This window comes from Magallana gigas, chromosome 9 (assembly GCF_963853765.1).
Source record: "Magallana gigas chromosome 9, xbMagGiga1.1, whole genome shotgun sequence".
Classification (NCBI taxonomy): domain Eukaryota; kingdom Metazoa; phylum Mollusca; class Bivalvia; order Ostreida; family Ostreidae; genus Magallana; species Magallana gigas.
This window is the reverse complement of record NC_088861.1, coordinates 6,524,409-6,544,447: the sequence shown is the minus strand read 5'-3', so window position 1 is coordinate 6,544,447 and position 20,039 is coordinate 6,524,409. Positions and strand designations below refer to the sequence as shown.

The window sequence follows — 20,039 nt, the reverse complement described above, 5'->3', positions numbered from 1 at the left end:
GATCTTTCGTAGCATCTTACGAGCATCACCTCAATCCCTCTGCACCACATCAACTTATATTTTTGGGTGGTTTTTATATCCAATAAATCGGTGGTTATTGAATTAATGTAATGAGTGTATTTTTTAGTTGAAAAGATTTTGACTTCCAATCAGTTTGTAACGATCAATTATATCCAATTCATAAACTTCATGCATGCATGTATTTAGAATGAAATATGGTACTTATTCTTTTGTGAAAAAAATATATTAAACCTGAATGGAGCTTACTAGTACTTTTCTAGGCTTTCTTGTACTTAGTTAATAAGTAGGCTTACTAGCACTTAGTTAATAAATTCAAACCGGGTAGAATTCATAACTAATTGAAATGCAAGGAAGAAAATGAAACTATTTTTTTAAATGCATTGAAACTATTTGGGTATTAGTTCTACGCATTTTCCCGGTTTTCATGATCACGGCGCCGTTCCAGCAGGTATAATTTTATTAATATTGATTATCATACATTTATTACATGTGTACGAATTCTTAAGCATTTGGGTTTCCATTTGCCAAAAATGAAGAAAAGAATGTAAATACAATATAACCTATAATGTTTAACAGATAACTGATTTGTTATGTTATGTTCTGTTTTGTTAATTTATTTATTAAAAGGGCTTGATTGTTGTTGTCATTAATACTATATTAATTCCCTTGAGATGATAAATTCTGTATAACGATATAGGATATATATACTTTGAGATTTTAGGCTAACATATTTTCCTTATCTATATTATTTTTTTTGGCCAAACATATCATATCAAGTATTAAAGGTTAATCTGATGTGCAATTTTAGCCACCTTAAATGTTGATTGACATGAAATTTTACTTGCAGAACACAGAATTACACAACAAAATGTTTTTTTGCCTTTTAAAATTTGATATGCAGCACGTGCGACAAATTTTGTAAACTTCATATTTTCAAATTTACGTAATCTATTTGTGGTTTTAATTCTCCATAAAAGCTCAAGCAAACAAAATATTTGTTATACAAGTTTTTGTTATATTAATTATCCAAAGGACATACATGTACTCATTGATATCTGTATATCTGGAGATATGGTTATTAATAATTGTTTGAGATATAATGGACAACTTAAAGTATAATTTGCTCGTTTACTAAATGAAACCGGATAAAGCTTTATAATTCCTTAAGAAAACATTGTTATAAAGTATGTAAAAATATAATAAATGGTTAAGATATCCCTTGACTTGTTGTTTGTCCTAAAAAATATTCTTCAATATATAAAAAGCGAAAGCATGATGGCTAAAAAAGGTAAAGAATATAATATTATTTCATTGTCCCTATCTACTAGCTTAACTCTTTTATCTCATACACGAAATATTATATTAAGATATACAAAATTAAGGGAGCATAAGCTACAACTATGCAAAAATGTATCATTGACTCGAACGATTTCAACAATTATGTATAAAATGATTTAGAAGACAGATTATGCTACATGTACATATTATTATCGTAATAAACAAAGTCATTTTATTTATTTATTAACAGAGCCATTTTTGGTCTATTACTTGCAAGTTTACCTTAAGCTTGGGTAATGATACACAGCGTTTTGATAAATTGATAAAAAACTAGTAAAAATTCAATTTGTTGCAGACCCATCTGATTGGTGGAGTAAAATCAAAATACCAATATGCAAATGTGAATTAGTAAGGTCTTTAGATAGGTCATGTCAGATCATTCAGAAAGTATGAGAGTTACAGTCATGTCATAAGACCATAGAATATCTAACGCTATAGATGTTATATAAATACTAGTAACTCAAATCTTTGTGATGGTTATCAAAGTGATATTCTATATACGTTATATATAGTTAATTTTGCTCAATGTAATTTTTACCCCTATATTCTTGCAAACAATTTCGTCCAATCTTCAATTCGCCCAAACACAGTTTTGTTTAAAGAAAGACAATATGAGACAATGGAATTCGCCTAACCTTCATGGGGCAAAAATTAACAGGGTACAAACATTTACTTAAATATTGTATGTTATGACGAGTTACAACCTTCTTATCAATTTTTTTATCAGCAACATGCTTGGTAGTACAGGTATTTCTTATATTATCATGTATTTTGCCAGTGAATACTAATTCAAAGAAATGAATTTGCCCTTTTACTCTCAATTTCGTGTGTATCATAAAGTGGAAAATAGCGTTAATTGATAATTTCTTCAGCATTTGTTTTAACTAAAAGTATTGTGTCGAAAGTGTTCAATCTGTAGCAATGACTTCATTTTTTGCTTTTGTGTTAACTAGCTTAGAGCATATCTAACAACCATTTTCAGAAAACATAAACTCGTAAGGTACGTATAAACCTACACACGTCCAATGACTGCTCATACCTTGGTGATAAAGACGCCCACTCAGGCTATTTACATGATGCTGGCAACGTCTGAAATTTACTACAGCCCGGATTCTATTTCAAATAAGTTTGGGAAAAGCACCGAGTATGCTGGGGCACTGACAGGCGAGACTTCAGACAAAATTTTGACCGGAGATTGTAGTATTTTTGACATAAATACCATTCAAGTAGTACGTCGCAACGGCGTCTACTATAAAGAGGTTACTTACGCTGGTTGTTGAGGACGCGTTTTCTAAGGTCAAACAATACGCATGGGTATTAAAGACTGTGGTTTCATCAATATTCGTTGAATACTAATTTTCGTGGATTTCGTTGTTTAGTTGACCCACGAAATAAAATGTTCATTGAAGTGCAATTTTTATTAACATTTTGTATTGATCCGGTCATTGGTCTCGAATTTACGTATCCTTGAAACTGTTATTTTCACTTTATCCATGAAAATTTATGCCCTTGAATATTAATGAAATCACATTATGCGGATATGTGATTTACCACTCTACAGTGTTTAATATTTTACCATACGCGTTTGGGGGGGGGGGTAATTTACGCGGTTTCACAAGATGAATGACCATCTTTAGGCTCTCTCAAAGGTGGCTTAAAGATGCTTAAAAGTAGCTTAAAGACAGTCTTTAAGCCACCTTTAAGCTACCTTTGAGTTTCAATGTTGCTTAAAGGTTGCTTAAAGATGGCTTAAAGGGGCTTCAAGATGACTGCTATGTCCTTAAAGGCGCCCTAAAGACTGTCTTTAATCCACTTTTAAGCCACCTTTATGGAGAACCTACAGGGCCTTAATGTCCAAACTTCTTAAAGGCACCTTTTAGTGACCTTTAAGCCATTTAATAAAATCTTTATTCAATTTTTTGCTTAATTAACTGACAAAATGTATTAACTTTTTGACAATTTAATCAGCTGTGATCAATGGACAAATATGTATTCAACCTATTTGCGAAGTATTTATTTTAAAAAAGCAAAGCCGTGCGTCTGGACCAAAAAAACCCCACATCTGTTGTGTACATCCTTCCTGTATATTCTGTATTAGTTCTAGGGTCTTTTTGATGTTTATAAAGCAATAAATTTTTAATTAAATTTACACAGAGAAATATGAGCATGTCTAGACACACAACGCAGCGATTTTAACAGGTGAGTTTGATTATACATGAACATGTACAATAGATAAGTAAATAATGTATATTCTGTCTTTAGTTCCAATGATTTCAAGAAAAAATGTATTAAAAACGTTTTTTGAAAAAAAATGATAATAATAAAATGAAAAAAAATTCAAAACGCCCAAATGAGGATTGAACCCTGGATCTTTCGTAGCATCTTACGAGCATCACCTCAATCCCTCTGCACCACATCAACTTATATTTTTGGGTGGTTTTTATATCCAATAAATCGGTGGTTATTGAATTAATGTAATGAGTGTATTTTTTAGTTGAAAAGATTTTGACTTCCAATCAGTTTGTAACGATCAATTATATCCAATTCATAAACTTCATGCATGCATGTATTTAGAATGAAATATGGTACTTATTCTTTTGTGAAAAAAATATATTAAACCTGAATGGAGCTTACTAGTACTTTTCTAGGCTTTCTTGTACTTAGTTAATAAGTAGGCTTACTAGCACTTAGTTAATAAATTCAAACCGGGTAGAATTCATAACTAATTGAAATGCAAGGAAGAAAATGAAACTATTTTTTTAAATGCATTGAAACTATTTGGGTATTAGTTCTACGCATTTTCCCGGTTTTCATGATCACGGCGCCGTTCCAGCAGGTATAATTTTATTAATATTGATTATCATACATTTACAACAAATCTAGAATAACAAATAAAATGATATATGTTTAAATATTTAATTGTATACATGATTATTAAACTATCAGTTCTATAACAAACAATATTTCCAATTACCTGTGACGTATTTACTGCATGTGACAATTGCAAATGATGTATACATATACATGTACATCCAATTGTATGATGATACCAGCCAGGTATGTGAAATATCCCTTATAAATATTTTTAACCTCTATTAGCCCCTAGATTTTACTCCTAAATTTATCTTTAATTTGTAGACGTAAAATTTTTAAAACCAAGAGTTAGGAAATAATATTTTGAGAATGAATTACAAATGTAAATAAACTTTCATTCACGGGGTTTATTGTATTTACGTACATACTGAGATTTCAACGCCTTTAGAAACCATGACATGCACCAGGACACACGACACACCTGTTGTGCATAGCTTGTATATTCTATGTTAGTTCCCGGGGTTTTCTTAAGTTGGACAAACAATAGACTTTAATTAGATATACACAAACGAACAAAACTATGTCTAGAAAAAGCAGTCATATCCCGCCCGATATAACAAAGGCAGTTGAGAGTCTTTTCATCTTAAACATGTATCTAGCAGAATTAGATCTAGAAATAATTAAGAGAGAGAGAGAGAGAGAGAGAGAGAGAGAGAGAGAGAGAGAGAGAGAGAGAGAGAGAGAGAGAGAGAGAGAGAGAGAGCTTTAGCTTTCATCGATTAATATATAATAGGAAACAAACATACATGTGTACTTTAATATAATTTCATGCACAGATTTAGATAGAGAGACCACGCTCACCCCTACAATAATTTTGAAACCAAAAAAAAAATAATTAAAGAATTTTGTAACGGCAATCTATATCCATTGAAGCGGTGTTGATAATTGCGATCTGTGTTCAATGGAGTGACTATGTGTTTACACCAGCAACATTTTGGTGAAGATATCTGTTTCTGCATGGTGAGTGTTGACAATTAAAACCGCCTGGAACACCCCCCTTCCTTGGAAATTATATCATCATTCGGATCCACCCCTCCCATTCTTAGAAAAGAGCTTTTGCTATAATTTATGTACTTAAGATAAATCGGTTCAGCTTGGTAAAACTCTACAGTGTTTAATATTTTACCATACGCGTTTGGGGGGGGGGGGGGGGGGGGGTAATTTACGCGGTTTCACAAGATGAATGACAACTTTAGGCTCTCTCAAGGGTGGCTTAAAGATGCTTAAAAGTAGCTTAAAGACAGTCTTTAAACCACCTTTAAGCTACCTTTGAGTTTCAATGTTGCTTAAAGGTTGCTTAAAGATGGCTTAAAGGGGCTTCAAGATGACTGCTATGTCCTTAAAGGCGCCCTAAAGACTGTCTTTAATCCACTTTTAAGCCACCTTTATGGAGAACCTACAGGGCCTTAATGTCCAAACTTCTTTAAGGCACCTTTTAGTGACCTTTAAGCCATTTAATAAAATCTTTATTCAATTTTTTGCTTAATTAACTGACAAAATGTATTAACTTTTTGACAATTTAATCAGCTGTGATCAATGGACAAATATGTATTCAACCTATTTGCGAAATATTTATTTTAAAAAAGCATAGCCGTGCGTCTGGACCAAAAAAACCCCACATCTGTTGTGTACATCCTTCCTGTATATTCTGTATTAGTTCTAGGGTCTTTTTGATGTTTATAAAGCAATAAATTTTTAATTAGATTTACACAGAGAAATATGAGCATGTCTAGACACACCACGCAGCGATTTTAACAGGTGAGTTTGATTATACATGAACATGTACAATAGATAAGTAAATAATGTATATTCTGTCTTTAGTTCCAATGATTTCAAGAAAAAATGTATTAAAAACGGTTTTTGCTAAAAAAAAAAATAAAATGAAAAAAAATTCAAAACGCCCAAATGAGGATTGAACCCTGGATCTTTCGTAGCATCTTACGAGCATCACCTCAATCCCTCTGCACCACATCAACTTATATTTTTGGGTGGTTTTTTTTATCCAATAAATCGGTGGTTATTGAATTAATGTAATGAGTGTATTTTTTAGTTGAAAAGATTTTGACTTCCAATCAGTTTGTAACGATCAATTATATCCAATTCATAAACTTCATGCATGCATGTATTTAGAATGAAATATGGTACTTATTCTTTTGTGAAAAAAATATATTAAACCTGAATGGAGCTTACTAGTACTTTTCTAGGCTTTCTTGTACTTAGTTAATAAGTAGGCTTACTAGCACTTAGTTAATAAATTCAAACCGGGTAGAATTCATAACTAATTGAAATGCAAGGAAGAAAATGAAACTATTTTTTTAAATGCATTGAAACTATTTGGGTATTAGTTCTACGCATTTTCCCGGTTTTCATGATCACGGCGCCGTTCCAGTAGGTATAATTTTATTAATATTGATTATCATACATTTACAACAAATCTAGAATAACAAATAAAATAATATATGTTTAAATATTTAATTGTATACATGATTATTAAACTATCAGTTCTATAACAAACAATATTTCCAATTACCTGTGACGTATTTACTGCATGTGACAATTGCAAATGATGTATACATATACATGTACATCCAATTGTATGATGATACCAGCCAGGTATGTGAAATATCCCTTATAAATATTTTTAACCTCTATTAGCCCCTAGATTTTACTCCTAAATTTATTTTTAATTTGTAGACGTAAAATTTTTAAAACCAAGAGTTAGGAAATAATATTTTGAGAATGAATTACAAATGTAAATAAACTTTCATTCACGGGGCTTATTGTATTTACGTACATACTGAGATTTCAACGCCTTTAGAAACCATGACATGCACCAGGGCACACGACACACCTGTTGTGCATAGCTTGTATATTCTATGTTAGTTCCCGGGGTTTTCTTAAGTTGGACAAACAATAGACTTTAATTAGATATACACAAACGAACAAAACTATGTCTAGAAAAAGCAGTCATATCCCGCCCGATATAACAAAGGCAGTTGAGAGTCTTTTCATCTTAAACATGTATCTAGCAGAATTAGATCTAGAAATAATTAAGAGAGAGAGAGAGAGAGAGAGAGAGAGAGAGAGAGAGAGAGAGAGAGAGAGAGAGCTTTAGCTTTCATCGATTAATATATAATAGGAAACAAACATACATGTGTACTTTAATATAATTTCATGCACAGATTTAGATAGAGAGACCACGCTCACCCCTACAATAATTTTGAAACCAAAAAAAAAATAATTAAAGAATTTTGTAACGGCAATCTATATCCATTGAAGCGGTGTTGATAATTGCGATCTGTGTTCAATGGAGTGACTATGTGTTTACACCAGCAACATTTTGGTGAAGATATCTGTTTCTGCATGGTGAGTGTTGACAATTAAAACTGCCTGGAACACCCCCCTTCCTTGGAAATTATATCATCATTCGGATCCACCCCTCCCATTCTTAGAAAAGAGCTTTTGCTATAATTTATGTACTTAAGATAAATCGGTTCAGCTTAGTAAAACTTGACTTAAAGGGAACCTAACTTAAAGATAGTGTAAAGACAACTTAAATGGAGCGTAAATGCTTAAAGATGGCTTAAATGTGACTTAAAGAAGTTTGGACATTAAGGACTTATAAGCTCCTCTTAAAGGTGACTTAAAGATGACTTAAAGATTGTATATCCTTTTAGTCACTTTTACGCCACCTTTAGGCAACCTTAAGGACTTGCTTAACGATTGTTTTTCGCACTGTGTTTTCAGCTTACCACGTAACTAGTGTAAATTTCTCCCACGCGTAAATAATCAATTTTACAGTACAAAAAGGTTGTGGATTTTTAAGAAGGTTGAAGCACTGGGAGAATGTATGGAGATTCCTATACGTATCATTTATAAAAAGGAATGTAACTGGATCAACAATAAGAATCAGAGAAAATCCAGGGAGTCATTAGTGGCGGATTTAGAATGAACGCCCATTCTCATCCACTGAGCAAAATCGAAATCTCGAATTTCAAACGCTTGCTCCAAAGGATGGGAATCCTTCTACGCTTTGTCCGACCTACATATTTCTCGTATTAACCCCGCGACGATGGCTCACCTCTATCGGTCAGTAGTATTACCGTCTGTCCTCTACGGGTGTGAAACCTGGAACCACATGACTAAAGAAGACATAAGACGTCTTAACTTTCTCCAACACGGAATCTGCAAGCAGATCTTTAACCTTCCAAAACCTACCAGATCAGATATAGTCGAGCAATACATGAACATTCTACCAATCAAGGCAGAAATCGATACTAGAAAACTCCTCTTTTTAGGAAGACTTTGCTGGACGAACACTGAATTCCTTCCCAAAACGATCTTTACCTCACGCCTGTTCTCCTTCATATACCACCTAAGTGAGACCCAGATGGGCTTTATTCCTGACGTCCTACAACTTCTCCAGACCTATCAACTTAGAGATTACCTGAATACATGGCTTTCGGATGGATCAATCCCGTCAAAATCCGCCTGGAAATCAACTGTACGCTCATCTGTCTATACGCACCAAACTCTACAACGAATCGAACGAACAGCATACGATCCGGACTTCTTTCGCTTTAATGCTGTTTTCTGCACATCTAATCCAATTATTATGTGGCAATACATCAATTCATATAGTGATATTCAAAACCTCAAATTTACTTTCAAACTCAGAGCTTCCAAACCTCTACAGACTTCGATAGCTTGTGTGTTGTGTGGACATTTTGTTACCGACGTATTTTCGCACGCTACCATCTCATGTCCAGCATTAACAATGCAGCGTTCCAATTGGTTGACCATGTCTTTTACCGTACACATGGAAGCGGAACTCAGCGGCCTTCCGGAAGACGACCTTTTCCTAATACTCCTAGGAAAACAAACACTGACAGTTCTTTCTCAAGCGGAGGAAATAGAGTTTAGGAAATTGAACTCAAGACATATTGTGACTTCTTGCGCGTTCTATAACAGACTCCTTGGGTAGCTGAATTCACAGCTCCCATCCCATCAACTTATTTTAAACTTTCTTACATTCAAAATATATATAAATAATATCAACCCTACATGTAATTTCATTCCTTTTCTCTACTTATATGTACATACATATCTTCATTTTATAATTTTGACTCGTTGATTCTAATTTACTTGTTGTTTGTATTATTCTTATCTCCATACTGTAGGAAATAAAAGATGAATGAATGAATGAATGATGCAACTTACCAGAGCTGGAAAAGGATATCAAACAAATCTGCACTGGTCAATTTCCATTTACATATGTTGAAATGAAAGTATATCAGTATAACAATAAAAACTGGGCTTTAGACAATGAAATGTTATGGAAGCTACGCGTGGCAGAGAAATTTAAATAATGCTGCTCTGCTATTAAAATCAACATTATTACTATGCCTAATTGTACAGGCTATCCATATTTCTCAGATGAGTTAAATATTGAGACTAAAACAAGTAGGATTTTCTACATGTATGTTTTTTGTAAAACCATCCGTGAACTGCCGACACTGAAAACTAAACACGTCCTTTCTTCGAAAGTTTTTTTATAGTGGTTCCTGCATGCCCGATACCTATAATGGGAAGTCAATTATTGCAGCATTAGTTGATTTTAGAAAAAAAACCCAGAGGCTTTGTTAGTCGTGAGAACACGGAGAGAAATTGATTTTAACATGTTGAGATATTTCACCCCAAATTTCATTTCACCGAATTCTACACCTGTGAAATTAAAGGAATTTAATCATCATTCCGCCTTAGAGAAAACATTTTATGATGAGAGGAGGAAGAGAAAGAAGACGAAAAAGACGACGAAGAAGATGATGATGCATGATGATTGCATAATTATTAAAATATTATCGCTTGATAAAATTGCGTCTTAATTCTTACCTTATTCATTATAGGTAAATGCATTATTAAAAAGCATAAAAATCTTAACAGCACCATAAAAACAACAACAACAACAACAACAACAAAACCCCCAACCCCCCCCCCCACCCCCCTTTCAACCCCCCCCCCCCACCCCCCTTTCAACCCCCCCCCCCAATAAAAAACCGGGTGGCAATGAAAGAAAGCTAGTGTTGAATCAATCTGTACTGCTATGGATGCTCTATGTAACCATTATGATAATGGAAATCATATAGGATAGATTGACCGTTTGCTTACGTATGAAAGTGCAAACTTATATGCATACAAATATCATGCTAATCTTTTTGGGTGTGTTAAGTGTTTACAAACAGTAAAAGTTAGTTTAAAGAGTATAACTTTTTTCAGAGTATGAAGAAGTATTATAGTATATGTTGACAACACGATAAAGAGACGCTGTTTTTTTCCTTAGGGGAACTTGAGTCTGAGTTATGACGAACGTGTATGACATATACGAGCTAAGAAGGATTAATCTTAGAGCTTTAATTTCAAAGGTTTATTCAATAATTACTTTTTACGTGGAAGTACAACTGTCTTCGATCTGGTAGACTGCATTCATTGTTCTTTGTGTTTGCCTTTAACATTGTGTCGCTTAAATACTCTCGCCTTCACAGTGATTTCAAATGATCACTTGCATTTCTAGTCCTCGATCGCAAACCAACCTTCTAAATGGTTATTCCCACAACTTTGAACATGCGCAAAGTACGCGCCGTTGCTCTGCGTTCCGATAAAAACGCCGTAGAAGTGGAGTAAGGTCCACCCTACACAAAGCATATTCACAACCTCAGATTTATGGCGCCTCGGTCAACTATTCATATAATCTTCTTGGAATTTATAGTAAAGCTTTAAAAAGTATAGATAGGTTAACGCAAGGTTTTAAATTTAATATATGTTTGTCTTTCTTTTAGGAACAAATTTAACGAATGAATAAATTCATTTATTGCCTTTACGTGTCATTGTTCTTTAAATATTTTATGTAACTCTTTATCGCAATCAAAAGAATATCAACAGTGCGTACACTGCATTGTTCAAAGCCAAATTACGTTATATGTTCCAAACTTTACATTTTTTAAAATTTTAACTTAACATGTTCAATCTAGAAATATGTGTTATTTTGTTCACAAAGATATTTTAGATTTTTTTTTTACACAAGCATGTTTAAAATAAAATAATGAGTTTTTCTTCATTAAAGTAGATAAAACTTAAAAAACAATATCAAACAATTAACGTAGCAAGACAATGCAACTAAATAAAGTCTCCGATTTGATTACCCGAAAGACAAGAATGTTCCTCATGACCCCCACCCCGTCCCCTGGAGACGTTTAAGACCTTTTTGTCATGATCGTTACAGAGACCACACCCCTCACAATATATAATTCTTCATGCCAACTTACGACCTTACTAAAGATTATGTTATCAGCAAAATGCTTGGTATTACATGTACATGTATAAATATCTACATTACAATACATTTTGCTAGTGATAACAAATTCAAAGAGATGGATCTGCCCTATACTTTTATTTTTTATGTATCATTAACTAAATATAATACTAAGCATAAAGAAGAATGTTTTGTTAAATTTTCACAATTTTTTTCTACACTTCTTTGTTCTCTCTTGTTAAATAAGCACAAAAAATTACATGATTTTTTTTCGTGAAAAAAAAGATTTAAAAGAATTTCAAGTATCACCTCATTTTAAAGATTTGTATGCAAGTAAGTTTCAAACCCCATTTAAAGTGTACACACAAAACTTAATCTTGATTTTTAAATTCAATAGATAATAGATAAATTCAATAGACAAAAGAAGATTGTGGATTTTCAAGAAACTTGAAAAATTGGGTGAATGCAAAGAAATTCCTGTAACCATCATAGTGTATAAAATCAGCCCTCTAAACTGCGTTGCCAGTCTTACTTTTGAAATGCAAAAAATGAAGTCAATTCATCGAATCGATATCGATGTATTGATATATCTGCAAATTAAAATAAAGCGAAAACAGTAAACTGGTTCCTTATTTTGAATATCTTTGCCAGCTTCTTAACATGATGTTGGCTCCATCAGATATCTACTACAGCCATGATTCTATCTCAAACAGGTTTGGGAAAAGTACCGAACATGCTGGAGTACTGATAGATGAGACTTTAGACAACATTTAGTAGTATTTATGACATAAAGACCATACAAGTCGTACGTCGCAATGGCAGGTACTTAACAGCGGACAAAAGAAGATTGTGGATTTTTAAGAAGCTTGAAGAACTTGGAGAATGCAGGGAGATTCCTATACGTATGACGCGTTACATCAATCCTCAAAAGAACTTCACTATCAACAATTAGAGTGAGGGGAAATTCAGGGGTATCAATAAGCACCGTATTTTATTTCTAAGCAGTAAGGCAGAAACAGGAAATAATGCTATCTTCCAAAACCGGTCCGTTTAAAAAATCTGGAAAACTTCAGAGAGAGAAAATTAATCACAAAAATGAATCAAACGATTGTGAAGATTTTACTGAAGAACAACAGACTGAAGATTTTACCAAACAACCGACTAGAAATTTTCCTGAGGAGCACAAGGAAGATTTAGTGAAATTTTGTAAAGAAGAGCTTACAAAGTGCACAAAGGAAGGTTACAAAGAAAATCTTGCACATTTTACAAATGAACTCGCAGGAAAAGGACATATTCCTGTCGAACAAATTCAAGATGTTACCAACAAACTGCTTGGAGATAAGTTGGAATTTTTTACTGAAGAACAGAACGGAGGTTTTACTCAAGATGTAAATGAAGATATTATAGAATCACGTATTCAGGTAAAAAACCAAATTTAAAAAAATATATGTATTTAGTATTGTCTTTTATCTCAATGATTCTAATTTTAAACATGACTATGTAAACATAATTTATTGTTGATGTGACCTTTTAAAAATGAATCAATATATTGAAATATTAGAACTTAAAAAAAAGAGTTGTTTGGTCGTATGATGAAGGGGATAATTTCCTGGTAAAGAAACATATTTACGGGAATTCATTCACAACTCAGATGATGTCCCTAAAACAGGTAAAACAATCACATTCAATTTCAAATAATCACATTGATAAAAATAATGACATATTAATGTCTACTACTTTTTTATGAATTGATGTATTTTATCTTTCACTATAATCAAAAGATTTAAATTACAGTTTACTAATAATGAATATACTGTTACCTAGGAATGCATTTTGAACTATATAACTCATATTCAAGATTAATGAAAATAATTAGCTAGGTAACGTAAATAAACTTGTTTTTCCATGGGAAAGATCCAACTACACATATTTACATGTATATTTAACGTCAATGATTAGATGATCCAGGACGTTCGGGATCTAACTAAAATGATAAAAAAAATGATAAGTAGTGTATTGTATGTATGTCGTGTCGTTTCGTGTCATGTTGTGCATGTACTATGCCTAAATAGTAGTCAGGGTTTGATACATAGTGCACGAGCCCTACTATTTAGGCATAGTACATGCACAACACTATTGTTATTGTACAAGTAATAGCTCTCCAAAAAGCTTGCCTGACTAAACAAAATTATTAAAGCATGCATGTATCAATTATGCTATCTTTTCAGTAATGAATTTGATTTTTCGCTGCTGATCATAAATTTATAAACGGAACGAAATGTCAGTCTTTTTTTTCTCGATCTAGAACATGTACATATATACTAGTATCATTTGAAATTCAATTATTTTATTAATTCAACTTTTTAAGGAATGTACACATATCATATATGTGCATGTAAGCTTGAAAGCTGGAGATTAAATAATTATTTTTTTTTAAATTGTTATATTAGGATGCAAAATCAACTGAATGGTGTTTTTAAAAATTTCCAACCATATAAAATATAAAAGGGTATACAAACACGTTTTGTTTTTGAATGTGTGTGGGGCAGCTTCATCAAAATTATCTTGACAAGCAATTAAAAAAGGATGAATTCTTGTCCACTAATCGGCGCGCAAAAACTATGAACATTATGGCGCGAAGTCCTGCTTTACCATTCACGCAACGGCTGAGATCCGTGGGGAAGGTCATATGAATTTTTTGACATTTGTTTTGTAACAGCTTCATGCATGTATATTATACTTTGGATCGGATGTTTTGGAAAAGATCTATCGAATTATCAAACACACTTGATAAGTAGTTTTTAAAAGTAGTAATGTACATTTAGTAAGACACGCGAGTTATGAACCCTTTTCAAGATTAATGAAATCGCCCCACTGAACGAAAATCGGGTCACAACCCGCTTTGGCGATTTAGTTCCTCCAGTAAACATTCAAGCTGTATATATCTATATATTTGTTTTAATTCAAACTGATGACTCTCTTGTTATAATGATTTTCCAACACCAATTATTACTTACATTGCATCGTAATAGGCAATATGTTACAAGTTGTTGCGATCACCCCGTCTCCCCTTTTTCACCGTTCAAATATGGTGGAATGCTGATCTATTTAAAAATCAGAATTACACACGTGCACTGCATGGTGAACATTTCCTATACTTGAAAACTCTTGCCCGCTGTTGTTATATTACATCCAATATAACATTTTCATCAATTGCGAATGTAATTCTGACACCTTCCACATGCATCGGTTAATCTTTTTTGCGAAATATCATGATATTGCTTGATCCCATTGTCTGCACTGTTTCGGAGAAGGTAACTTTTAAACCTTAGATATGCCTAACATCATGACGTCAGGCAATTATGCCGACTGTTGAATATACTGACGTGCTTTGCTATAAGTAGCTGTTACGTTTGAATGTTGACTAGTTCCTACAAATAATGACCGGAAAAGCAACCGTTTGTTTTTATTTAAAGTAATTAATTGATTTGATTGTTTATTTAATCAACAAGTTGTTGAGCAATAAAAAGTCAACAAAGTTTTATGTCCTTTTCGAGACGTTTGACCTTACCGAGAAAACTCGAAATGTTTAGCAGACGAAATCTCATTGAATTGTTTTCTTGTACATTCTTTATCAAGCGTCATTTAAAAAAAACGTTTTTGTAATTCGTAATTCTCATGTAGAATTTCTTTGAAAAATGCTCAATTATTTGTTCGAAAGTGTATCAGAAACTTTAACTTTAAATTTATCGTAAATAATGAAGTGTTTTTAGAAAAATTATTAATTTTAATTGCTTGATGTCAGTCGTGTATATATATATATATCTATATCTATATCTATATCGTCGATTACATTATCGGCTAATATAGCGTTGCTGTAACGCGTTGGGCTTTAAGCTGGAATGATTTTAGCGTCGTGTGTTCGAAACCCGCTGTAGGCGCTTGTAAGAATTTCGTTGAAAACATTTGCCGTGCTCGTCATAGTATGCTTACGCTATATTAATCCTTTGTATACACACTATGCGAAAATAGATGCGTATTGAATATATAGCAACAAACTGACAAGAAGTATAATAGTATAGTATAGTTTAGTACGGGAATTTTGACCCTTAATGATATACCTTTGAAATTGTATCATTAGAGGACGCTTAGGTTGTTCATTATTGATAAAATTGTATCATTACCGGTCAGAAGTCTGACAACTAATGCAACATTATATCATTAGTGGACGGTGTATCATTAGAGGTTGCTACAAAGCTGTGTTTTTTGTATGAAAAATCTAGAAATAATACAAAAACTGAAAAGAAAACCCGTGAATTAGGTGTGTACTGTGACCCATTGGTCCTCGTCCTTTTATCGTTTTTATTTGAATTTAAAAACGATTCAATTAAAATATGTATCGTAACACACCATAACAACACAAATGACATACATTTTTAGATCATTTAGATTTTTCTTAAAATCTTGTTTACTTAAAGGTCATATGTTAATTAAGATTATTTTTAACAACGGAAAAGTCCGGTTATTAAAATGGTGAAAATGGCGGGCAGGTGGGCGGGTGGGCGGGCGGTTTTCCAACGGAAAAATCCGGTTATTAAAATGGCGGGCGGGCGGACGGCTGCCAAAAGGGTACCCTCATTGTACGGATAACTCCTCCTACAGTTTTCAAGATAGGAAGTTGTTCTTTTGCAGATCAATTGTACATATATTAGAATTTTGCACATTGCTAGGATTTTGATTTCCGATAATTAAGTTAAAAAATACCAGCTTTTGAACTTAGTCATTTTTTGGCAAAATAGTGCATATAGGGTACCCTCATTGTACGGATAACTCCTCATACAGTTCTCAAGATAGGAAGTTGTTCTTTTGCAGATCCATTGTACATATATCAGAAGTGTGCATATTGCTAGGATTTTGATTTCCGATTATTTATGTAAAAAATACTTGCTTTTGAACTTAGTCATTTTTTGGCAAAATATTGCATATTGGGTACCCTCATTGCACGGATAACTACTCCTACAATTCTCAAGATAGGAAGTTGTTCTTTTGCAGATTAATTGTACATATATCAGAAGTGTGCATATTGCTAGGATTTTGATTTCTGATAATTTATGAATAAAATACCAGCTTTTGGACTTGGCAAAATATTGCATATAGGGTACTCTATTTCACTGGATACGGGTTGACATAGATTATGGATACAGTTCACATAAAAGAAAGCCCGGTTTGCTGTCACACTGCCAGCTTTTCACTTGTTTACATTTAGGACATTTAACCTTTTACATATTTAACGTTAACGTTTACTGTTTCTTCACAACAAAACCTCCCCAACAAACTGATTGTAAGATCCTTCTCCTATCATTATTTTATATTTGCATTTCCATTGTTCTTTCCCACTGTAAGCCCATACGGAGGAGCTGCAATTATTTCTCTATAATCGCAATTGCTCTGTCAGTATACTATGACGTCATAAAGGTGTAACGTTATATATACTTTTCCATGATAGATTTAAACCACTATACGATACATCATGTGTTTTTCTCCAACTCCATTAAAATTGACGTATTTACATGTAATATTAAAACATGTTTTTGATAACATTTTAAAGGAATTACTGTTATAACATATCACTGATTCTGTTAACAAATCTATGTGAATTAAAAAGATATATTACAGTCTGAATGTTTACTTTTGATGTAATAGCTAAATGTCAAGGTCTAGGATAATACAGGGTATTTGCGAGTGGTAAAATGCAAATATAAGTAATAAACAACGATTATTTAGTGAACATGGCGTTATGAATAGCAACTGCTCTGCTGGCATATTTTCCATGATGCGCAAGCGCGCATCATGGAATATGCCAACAGAGCAATTGCTATTCATAACGCCATGTTCACTAAATAACGTTGTTTATTTCTTAAATAATATCCCATTAAGCTAGTGATCAGAAGTGAAACATGTAATATTAAAAAACCGTATAGCTTATTATTCAGGGATTCAGAGGAAAATAGGTTAAAAAAATAATTCATTTAATTTTACAATCTTGTATCATTAAAGGGCGTGAGTGCAAGAAGTTTGCATCAACAGCGCAAGTGGGTGTACATATATAAACATAATATTGTTTTATCAAGCTTTTGAGCTGAGTGCATTGTAGCAATTGTGACGCTTACTGATACAACTCTTTCATTACATGAAAGCATTGTTTTAGCATTAGCGTATATAATTGTCACCTTTACTGCAACAGTTTATGGCACAAATGCTTAATGTAATACATGTATATATCATACAGCGGTAATGTATAATTTGCATTTATTTTAGTGCAGCTACTTGGTATAGCGAATTAGTAAAACGTTATGACATGATTTTTGCCACATACTTAAAAGAATTAATCAATGTAGCGTTTTATATTATTTTTTTTATTTAAAACGAGCTTTGCTTGTTTCGTTAGTTTCAGCTGCATAATCTGGTTTTTCAGATGCCTCCTTCTATGCGTACAATAGACCGTTCTTGCGAAAAAATCAAAGACCAATACATTAGACGGCAGAAAATAACAGATAACCATTTTCCTGTGGTGAAGACAGCCCCTCCAGCACCCCCTCCTCCGGTTGTACCAATGTGATCAAGTGTGTCTGTTTAATAGTTGTATATATGCTCATCGCAATAGTACGAAAGACGAATGGGGCCACATAAAAAAATATTACATCTCGTGATAACGAGAAAAGATCTTGTTATTACGAGTTAATTATCTTGTTATAACGAGAAAAGATTTAGTCATTACAACTTTATAATCTTGTCATTACGAGAAAAAATATTTTTTCATTTGTCCCTATTCGTCTTGCGTACCATAGCGATGTTGAGAATACTGTTAAGATTTATATCTACTCTCGTACATCAATCAATCTATCTATCTATCTATCTATCTATCTATCTATCTATCTATCTATCTATCTATCTATCTATCTATCTATCTATCTATCTATCTATCTATCTATCTATCTATCTACATGTATCTATTTATCTATCTATCTATCTATCTATCTATCTATCCATCTATCCATCCATCCATCCATCCATCCATCTATTCATCTATCTATCTATCTATCTATCTATCTATCTATCTATCTATCTATCTATCTATCTATCTATCTATCTATCTATCTATCTATCTATCTATCTATGTAACTATCTATCTATCTATCTATCTATCTATCTATCTATCTATCTATCTATCTATCTATCTATCTATCTATCTATCTATCTATCTATCTGCTGCATTGGTTTATAATTAAAATGTTTTGAATATAATGATACATCTTTTTACAATAAAAAAGTACACCAAAATCTGAAAATTGTAACTTCATATTTTAAATTCAAATGAGCTTTACTTTATATCTCTCAAGGACAGTTTAAGATACAGGCACGTAACATCGTTTTTGAAAGTGGGAGGGGCAGCCCCCTCCCCCTGCCTCCAACAACCCCCCCCCCATGCTACGTGCAAGAAAGAACCGGCTAGTTATCAATAACTACAAGCGTCGCCTGAGCGGTTAAACCAATCGGTAATTAATCAATCGATACAGTATATCTGAAATCGTTAAAAACTCTAATGGTTTTATTGCATTATAATTGGAGAATTAAAGGGACATGGTCACGATTTTGGTCAAATTCTATTTTTCTGTTTTTATTATTTACAATGCTTTAGATTTACATTTCTAATGATGATATGAAATTTGAGTGTCAGTCATTAGTTTATAAGCAAGATACAGAGCTCACAATTCTTTGTTATGTAAACAAGGCTCGTGCCCTGGTTTTGTTTACATAGGTTCAATATACACGTACTAGTAAAAAATCTTTTTCAAGCTGATTTGTCTATCTTCTTATTCATCTTAAGCATACATAAACATTCATTTAAGGTCTAAAATTGGACTTTTCACTTCCACATTCAAAATGTAAACAAAAGCATTGTTTACACAGTAAAGAATTTTGAGCTCTGTAACTCGCTTGTAACCCAAAGAATGACACTCAAATTTTGGTTGCATATTAAAAATGCCCTACTTAAGCAACTGTAAACATTTAATTCGGAAAAATAATTTATGAAAAAAATCGTGACCATGCGCCTTTAAAATATGAATATAATGATAGGAATAATATAATGGTTTGTGTATACTTGATTTGTTTATTCATTCATTTATTAATATACACTCAACAAAACTGATAAGTGTTCACCCTATTAAATAGAATAATTTTGAAATTACGAAACGAAATGATGTAAAATTTTCAAACTTTTTTTAACTGATATGTCTTCTCGTCAATAGCACAGATACATTTAAACAACACCGACGAAACGTCAAAACATAAAACCGGTAATTTTTGTGCATGCTTAAAATGATTGTCATTATTTTGTAATAGATTGTAGTCTTTGACGATATTTTAAAAAAGAAAACCACTTAACATGGTCAAACTGATCACTGCGAACATAGCCAGAGCCGTTGGAATATAT

General features: G+C 32.7%; 1 long non-coding RNA gene across 1 annotated transcript; it reads left to right on the top strand.

The window, feature by feature from the left end:
- Positions 1-3,504: 3,504 nt before the first annotated feature.
- Positions 3,505-18,608, top strand: LOC117691846 (uncharacterized). Its single transcript, XR_010709672.1, has 3 exons — positions 3,505-3,558; positions 12,256-12,963; positions 18,018-18,608. It is a non-coding gene; the product is annotated as an uncharacterized lncRNA (long non-coding RNA).
- Positions 18,609-20,039: the final 1,431 nt, after the last annotated feature.